Here is a 9,606-nt window from a genome sequence, read left to right as displayed (position 1 = left end):
TGCCAAATATGTAAAAGCAAGTTTTATGAACACGGTCACTGTAGTACAAGGCAGTTGAATATTTAACTTAACAGATTCTTCAGATAAGACTTAACGACTACGCATACACAATGAGCCTCAATCTGAGATTTCATTTGTTCTTTGCAGACAAAACTCTCTTAGTGCATTGGCTATTTTCTGGTGCTACAGCAATGCAGAACAGCATGACTTATTTTTCTTGCAGGCCCTCCAAGCATGCGATTTGGGAACCAGGCATTTGGACAGCACAACTATGCCTTCAGCATCTTCAGAGGAGGATTTTGTGTTTATCTGTGGAAGTCCAACAATGCCTCAACAATCTAGAGACTACTTCCTGTACCTTCAAAGCAAAGGGGTGAACCACTTTAAAGTTCCCCTGTCCTGGTCCCTCATCCTTCCCACAAGTGACCCCAGCCAGCCTCACGAAGACACTGTGACTTGCTATAAGACACTTGTGCAGCAGCTGACCAAATCGGGCATCAAACCTCTGCTGGTTCATCATTTTTATATGTTATATAAATATATAAGTATTATCCTTCATGAATCCACAGTATGCCTACTTGTTCAGACACTACTACACTGCTTAACCACTACACTTCCCGATTGATTAGTGAGAGTGGGAATAGATGTGATTCTGGACCAAATAATGTTGGGGACTTCCAGGCTCATATTGCCCCCACCTGGCCCACCACAGCTTCTGACCAGATCAAATCTGCTCCTTGGGGACTTTGGCATTTATTGAACTACATCTCTTTAGAGTATAAGTCCATCTTTATCACAGGAAATGAAATGACCACTGATTACAGAGGTGATGTGCTCAATGACACACTGTGGGTTTACTTCCTCAAAGCTTACATTAATGAGGCAATGATAGGTAATTATCATAAGGTTAAAGTTAACTCACCAACATTTGGTCAGATTTATAGTAACTCTCTTAGTGAAAACAGTTCCTGGCCAATCTAATAATTTGCCAAACCTTTACTTATATGCTGTATAGTCAAAGAAACACACTAAAACTCGCTATCTAGTTCTATCTGTCAAAACAGCTGTGCTTTTTTATGATGATGTTGCAGTACAAAGGTTTGCAGTAGCCTACAGTCTCTAATGGATGGATTCGAGGGTCCTCACCTACAGTAAATGATTTGGATTGCAACTTTGAAGATCCCAACAGGCCAAGAACTCCCAAAACATCTGCATATTATTATGCAAATGTAATTAAAAGAAATAGATTCCCTGTGAGCACAGCAAACTCTACTATGAAAATCTATGGAAATAAAACTGACAGCACAAAGCTCCTTAGCCAACCAGTTTCCTTCAAATTCCAAAGTTGTTTGGGAAAAGTTCTCCTCCCAGATGAAAATGTACCATTATGGAACATTTCCAGATGGGTTCGATTGGGGTGTCTCTTACTAAGCATATCAGACTGAAGGTGGCTGGAATGCAGAAGAAATCAAGTATTTGTGACACTTTCACACAAAAACCTGGTAGTATCCCAATCAATGACAATGGTGATCTGGCATGTGACAGCTACAATAAAATAGATGAGGATCTTTACATGTTGAAAGCTCTAAACGTGAAGACATACAGATTATCCTTGTCATGGTCTCAAATCTTTCCCAATGGTTATAAATCTTCTCTTAACCTGAAGTGAGTGGATTACTACAACAGGCTCATAGATGTTCTCATACCAAACAGTATCACACCCATGGTGACTCTCCACCATTGGGATCTTCCTCAGGCATTACAGGACATAAACGGCTGGGGCAACCCTGACATGATTGACATTTTTAATCAATATTGTGACTTCTGCTATGCAACATTTGGAGACAGGGTGAAGATCTGGACAGGGGTGTTTTTAGAGTTTTTGAAGAGACTAGGGGCTTAGCCCAGACACAGACAGGTACCCACCGTACCTCAAGCACAAAATACAGCTATATGCATTACTGACAAATTGCTTGTTTTGGAAGAACACTTTATCCCATTTCAGTAACACCTCCTGTATCTACCCTTTTCTGTTCATGCACACCATACTCTTTTCTGTCTCTTTGTCTTTCCTGGTGTCTCCATCTATTTGTTGTCTGTTTCTCTCTTTCCTTGTGTTTCCATCATATTGTACTATTTGTTGTCTTTCTGTGTCTTTCCTGGTCTCAATCGAGTATTCAAGCCAATAAAAGATTTCAAACCACTTGTGTAAAAAGGCCCTTTTTTGCAATCTAAAATGTTCAAGGGGATATTGAGGTACATTTTCACTTGTTTAGGGCCTGTGTCTGGGTCTCCTAAATCAGTACTGGTCCAGCCAGTTGCCCCTGCCTGCTGCTGCTCTAGGTCTTTAATAGAATAGAATCCTTTATTTTGGTCACACATTATACACACAGTTTTTTGCATATATACAGTGGAATGTATTCGTTTTCACATATCCCAGCTAAGCTGGGGTCAGAGTGCAGGGTCAGCCATGATACAGTGCCCCTGGAGCAGATAGGGTTAAGGGCCTTGCTCAAGGGCCCAACAGTGGCATCTTGGGGCTTGAACCCCCAACCTTCTGGTCAGTAACCCTGAGCCTCAACCACTGAGCCACCACTGCTGCTGCTTCTTCTTTAAATTAAAGTTAAATGTTTATGCTTATGCATATTCTGAAAATATTATTTTAGTAATAACTTTGTCGAATATAAAAATACAATCCTGCTGGTTCCTAACTTTTCCTAAAAGTGTGTGCATTTTCTTTTATAATGTTTTATATAAATAACACAAAAAACAAAGTCGCACAGGACTTCAAATTTGAATCTTTCCAGCTGTTGATGGTTGCTTAGCAACTGTCATTAGCATAGTTTCCATCCATTTTTCACGCTATTTTGTTATCGACAAAGTGAAAAATCGTAAAACAAATTTAGCAACTTTTTTCCATTCAAATGGCCTTTTATTCATAAAAATGGTGTGCATGAAGACGTCATGCCTAAAAAAAAAACACTTTGTGGCATAAGATTTTGGTTTATCGCAACAGAAATCTGCCCCTAAGTCGTTTCCATTCGCAGGTTGCCACCGGTTCCGACCCGAAAGCAAATCGTCATGGCCCTGTTCAAGCTGGCCACCTCTGCCAACTAAAGTCAAGTCATCTTACATGCATGATCTTTATGCATTACAGGGGAATTGCGACTGTAGCTGACAGGTTATGGCTGGATTCCGGCTCACCTTGGCTCAAAGTAACTCCATCCTGATTCAGAAATATCCTTGCCTTTATTAAGGAGGAGTATGGGAATCCTCTGATGTACTTGTATGTTACATAAAATGGAATCTCAGCCCAGTTGACTTGAATGACGGACATATTCTTTTATTATGAAAACTACATCAACCAGGCCTTGAAAGGTGTTATATGATGTACTAAAAGATTTTGCCTATTGACTGTTTATTGAATATTTCACAGTTGCTGCATGTTTGCCATATTCATTGCTTTTGAACATCTCATACATTTATTACATGTAAATGGATTTGCATGCTTGAATAAATCTGTTTCAGCATATTTGGATGATAGTGTTGATCTCCGTGGCTACATAGCTTGGACTCTTATGGACAACCTTGAACAGGCCCCTACTTGTGATGAGAGGTTTGGACTTTGCTTTGTGAATCGATCAGATGCTTCTCTTCCACGAACACCCAAGGCATCTATCAAGAGCTACGCCACAAGAATCAGCTTTAATGGCTTCCCAGACCCTAAAGAAGGCCCTCGCAGTTGTCTGAATTCTGAGCCTGAAAGTAATGCTACAGAAATGAATCACAATAGAATAGAGTGCAACAATAGAATTCCAGACAAATAAATCCCAAGTTTGTGTGATTTCAACATTTGTCTTTAAAAAACTGGGTTTAACAAAAAAATTCCAGATGAAGAACTATACTACCTGTAATTCTGAGGGGACCTCCAAGTGCCACAACATTTGTAAATCATCGTATTAAGGCACATTTAACGAAATGAAAACACTGAAATACTGTATATACAACCCAAAAAATAGTCTTCACAAATAAGACCCAAAACAACCGAATGTATACACGCTTCATTTGACAATAATGTGGAGGTGTAATAATGTATTGTTCAAAGTAGAGAGGTTAAATGGCTCATTAAACCGACCTCCACTTGGTTACTTGGAAGTAACTGCTCCTGATGCCGAGTTGGCTCTTTATGTCCTCTTCGTACTTACTATTGTTGGCATCCTCGCAGCTGTACTCCTGACATACAAGGTCACAAGGTCAAAGAACTCGCCAAAAACGGCCACGGAAGAAAAAAAATGACCCTTGAGAATACGTTTGAAACATCAGAGCTCTGATCTACCTTTGTTCATAATACACAGTTTTTTAAAAATAATTATCCATAAAATATTGCCTTTTTAAAAGACCCTGTGGTCTTTGTGGTGAAGCAGATTTATTATAGGATAGGAAATATGTTTTCTTTATAAAGGGATATGTCTGAGATCTCTTATTTATTATTTTGGTTTATTTCTGTAAAGGTTTGTGTCTTTACTATTTTGTTTGGGTGTGTGGATTATGCAATTAGACAGATTTAATTGGCAAATTTTGTAAAAAAAAAATTTATTCTCTCCGTTTCTCCCCAATATGGAATGCCCAATTCCCAAATCCTGCAAAAGGACCTCAAATGCTTTCCATTAATTCATTGGCCAGTTATTATACTTTTTATTAAATTATTTAATAATTTTGTATGCTATCACCTTAAACACCATTTAAAAAAATAATTAAATAAATATTTTGTTTCAAAATAAATGTGATAATTTCCAGGAGATTCAGTAGCTACATAAATTTACAACATTTAAAAAATATTAAATATTAGATCAAATTGCCATATAATTACCCTTTAGACCAGGGGTCACCAACACGGTGCCCTCGGGCACCAGGTCGCCCCCAAAGACCACATGAGTCGCCCGCAGGCCTGTTCTAAAAATAGCACAACTCAGCTGCGTATAAAATTTTATTTTATTCTGTTTCTATTCATTTTTTTTTAATCACACTTGCATTTATATAGATTTAAAAAATGAAAATATCTTAAAAATATGTTTCTTATACATGAAGTTTAGATAAGTTTAGGTGAACTCTGACGTACTCCAGTTCGGTCAGTATTGTGCGTGTGACAATACAGCTCGTGGAGAGTAGGTTAAGCTAGAGGGCGTAGCGAAGATTGGCGCTGAACGTAGTTTCTTACCCCAAAAACATGGCAGAAAAAGAAAGAAAACGTATCACTTTCACAACGAATGGGAGTCGGGAGTTCTTTTACGACTGTGAAAGAAACCTGCGTGTGTCTTATATTCGAGCGACTGTGGCAACGGCAAAGCAGCACAATGTGGAGAGACACTTTACTACTGAATCACAAAAACTACTAACTACCCACCGGAAGCGCACTACGGGCAGAAAAAGCCCTTGAGCTAAAGACAGCTTTGGGTAAGCAACAAGCTTTTTTCACAAGGCCGGCGAAAAAGTCACAAAAAGCAACCGAAGCCTCTTTTAGAGCTACGCATTTCCTGATCAAGAAGAAGAAGGCATTTTCAGACGGAGAAGTTGTCAAAGAAGCAATGATGATAATTGCTAACACTGTACTTAAAGACGAGAAATATGGAAGCGATGTAATCGCCACTCTCTCCGACGTCCAACTGGGGGCATCTACGATGGCTAGACGAGTGTCAGCTTTGTCCAGTAACTTGGTCGATCAGCTGGACCGGATCTGGCGAGGTGCAGGTGGTTTAGCATCCAGTGGCGACGAGTCCGTGGACAGCACAGCGCAGCTGATGGTTTTTATCCGGATGGTGTTTGAAGATTTCTCCACAAGAGAAGAACTCCTGACACTACTGCCCATAAAGACAACTACGAGGGGAGTTGACATTTATAACACAGTGAAGGAGTTTTTCGTGCAGAAAAAGGTACCATTGGAAAAGCTGGTAGCGGTGACCACATATAGGGCTCCTGCTATGATTGGCCGACATGCAGGTTTCATCGCTCACTGTAAAGGTGACCCAGACTTCCCAAAATTTCTGCATTACCACTGCATCATTCACCAGCAGGCATTGTGTGCCAAAGTGATCGGCTCTGGGCACGTGATGACTCCGCTATGAAAATCATAAACAATATCCACTCCAAAGCAAAACAGCACAGGATTTTCAAAGTGCTATTGGAGGAGATGGCAGCTGAATATGGTGACCTGCTACTACACACAGAAATCAGATGGCTCAGCAGAGGACGAGTTTTACTTCGTTTGTCACTTTTGGGTGAAATCAAAGAGTTCATGCAGTCCAAAGGCAAAGACGTCTCACTGCTAGAGGACACAGAGTGGACACTTGACATTGCATTTTTGACGGACATTACTGGGAAACTAAACCAATTAAACTGCGAGCTGCAAGGTAAAGGCAAGACTGTTGTTAATATGATAAGTGCTTTAAATGCATTTAAAGCCAAAATGAATATTTTCTCTGTGGATTTACAGAGAAAAAGATGCTGCACTTTCCCTCTGTGCAGTCAGTGCTGAAAGACAATGCTTCTGCATCTGATACATTTGACAAAGTTGCAGACAAGTACTATGAAGTCATAAACAGACTTGGGCAAGAGTTTGAGAATAGGTTTTGTGACCTAGATCAGCTTGAGCCATGTGTATCATTCATTTCCAATCCTTTCATGAATGTGGACACAACAAGCTTTGCTGAGCAACTAAGTACAACGTTCAACTTGGATGCTGGACAGGTGGAGATTGAAATCATAACATTGCAAAATGACCTCCACCTCAAAGCCTACCAGGCTGCACCAAACTTTTGGTGCCTTGTTGACACAGAGAAGTACAGTGGTGTGTGTGTGTACAGCAGAAGGTTGCCAGCCTGTTTGGTTCTACCTATCTATGTGAATCAGCATTTTCTGACATGAACTTCATCAAGAACAAACACAGAACACGCCTCACTGATGCACATCTGAAAGAGTTACTCACAGTTGCAGTATCAAGTTACACACCAGATTACAATACAATGGTAAACAGCATGCAATGCCAGTCTTCCCACTAACAAAGAAAATTATACCAGATGTCAGTGGCAACATGTCAGTGCCATGGCAAAGTTTAATTAAAATATTGAAGAATTGTTTTGGTCAAAGCAGATTTGGTCATTAGTTCAAAATGTGACAAGATTTATTTAAAAATATTTAAGATTTTTCACTACATTACAGACATTACAATGTACATAATTGATAACTTTTTGAAACATGGTGCAACATAGTTCATGATTTGTTTAAAAGGTTTGTCAGTGGCTAGTGAAAATGGGACATTTTTCCTAAGAAATGTAATGTAAGTGATCATCTGAACATTTTACAATTACTGAGATAAATAGAAATAATGTGCTGAATATTGATATCTGTTTCCCACCTTGTCATTGTTGGTAATTATTTTGAGAAATCATTAACGTGATCAGAGTCTTTACATTATTAATAATGCATAACGCAAACTAAGCAAATTTGTTATTTCAGAAGAGTGTATCAAACTGGTAGCCCTTCGTATGACTCAGTACCCATGAAGTAGCTCTCAGTATCAAAAAGGTTAGTGACCCCTGCTTTAGACATTACAAGCAATGATCTCATGGAAGAGGAAACGTTTGCATACTTTGATTTGGTAACCTATGTTAGTTCTGACAAATTAACATTAGTTTTAAAAACAAAAGAGACAGCATAGGGCCACCTAAACCAAGTAATAAATACAAGGCTGTGAGTCTTCATGTGCAGTGCTTTGATGCTTAGTTATTACATGGAAAATGATTCATTAAAATCAATCGAACATGACATGCAACAGAAGCATTAAATATCAGAGCTGCATCACTGACCTCTGCTGGCCAATCATCAGTAATACATGTCCATGTGTGCGGCATGAACACCTGCGTGTATTCAAAAGTAATGGGACAATTGCTGTGACAAGTGCCATTACTTTTCTAAGCAATCGGAAGTAAGATTCTAACCGATAAAACAGGCTGAAAAATACCACAGACGGACATTGTACATTGAAGACGGGACCCGAGACGTATCTGAGGAGGGCCAAACAAAATATTGGGAGTTGACTCTTATAATTTGAGACCACCTAGCAACCACATATCCAAGCTCTGGTAACAACGCAAAACACCCTAAATAAATAAAATGTTCTGTGTCAAAGCATATTCAGTATATATTCAATGATTTTTTATTTGTTATAATTATTTTTTTAATAATTATGTTTTAATATTTATATGTCCTTAGTTTAGTCAGGGGTTTTCAAACCAAAAGACAAATATGCATACACACACACACACACACACACACACACACACACACACACACACACACACACACACACACACACACACACAGACAGACAGACACAGACACAGACACAGTTACATTCAAAAGTATTTTGATTACAGAGATTTCTTTGCATTTTATTGTCGTTTGTTTCATTTAATATTTAGTCTTTTCAAATGGAAAATATTTATACATATAAATGATGTGATCCAAAGTGCATTTGAACAGCGGTGAAACACTTTCTTATGATGTGTTACATTCATACGAGCAGACAGAGAAGTACGTTTGAAGTAAGTTTGGAGCAGAAGAAATAGAAATAAACCTTGTGTAAATTGTTAGCTTTACGCTAAGCTAAAATACAAATTCTAGCCATTTTACATGCACATGTTACCAGACACAATCATATTTTATTATCAAGAAAATTCACATTGGATCATAATTTCTTTTTTCTAGTAAGACCTTTGATATTAGGGCAAAAATCATATTCTTGATAATATTTTTTGTGTTGTTTTCCTGTAAAAATATCTAAAAATCATTAAAACAAGATCAATTTGTTTGATCTCATTTTAGAAACAACGCTGCATAAGATATTTAGTTTTTTCAGAGAATGTATTTTTAACATGTGTATTTTGTCTTACTGTAGTGACAGAGTTTTTATAATCAAAACAAGTGAAAAAATCTACCAGTGCTGAAGAAGTAATCCAAAGTATTTAGATTACATTACTGACCATGAGTAATCTAATGGAATACGTTACAAATAAATTTTTTCAGCATGTACTCTGTATTCTGTAATCTGTAGTGGAATACATTTCAAAAGTAACCCTCCCATGTTCTCTTTAAAGCTGCTTAACAATATTTTTTGTTAAAGGTGCTATAGAAATGCATTTAAATTGAATTGAAAATGTTTTTCTTCCCTTTTAAACATCTTACATTCATTTCGCAAACAGCATTTTCTTACACGGGTTCCCTCGAAGGGGTTCATCATTTTCTGGGACCTTTGTATTGAAAACCCCTGGTTTAGTCAATTGAATCATTGATTTGTTTTCTGTTGTGCAGTAGGTGGCGTTGTAGCGTTACTATCCCACTTCACACATTTATTTGAAGAGGAAGTTTCTTCTAACATGCTGTAATATTTTTGTTTTGTTTTATATAACATAGTGGCACACACGCACACGCATGCATACACACACGCACACGCACACGCATGCATACACACACGCACACGCATGCATACACGCACACACACACGCACGCACACACGCATACGCACACACACACGCACACACACACAAATGC

The sequence above is a fragment of the Xyrauchen texanus genome, chromosome 18 (genome assembly GCF_025860055.1).
Source record: "Xyrauchen texanus isolate HMW12.3.18 chromosome 18, RBS_HiC_50CHRs, whole genome shotgun sequence".
NCBI classification, from domain to species: domain Eukaryota; kingdom Metazoa; phylum Chordata; class Actinopteri; order Cypriniformes; family Catostomidae; genus Xyrauchen; species Xyrauchen texanus.
This window is presented reverse-complemented; position numbering follows the sequence as displayed.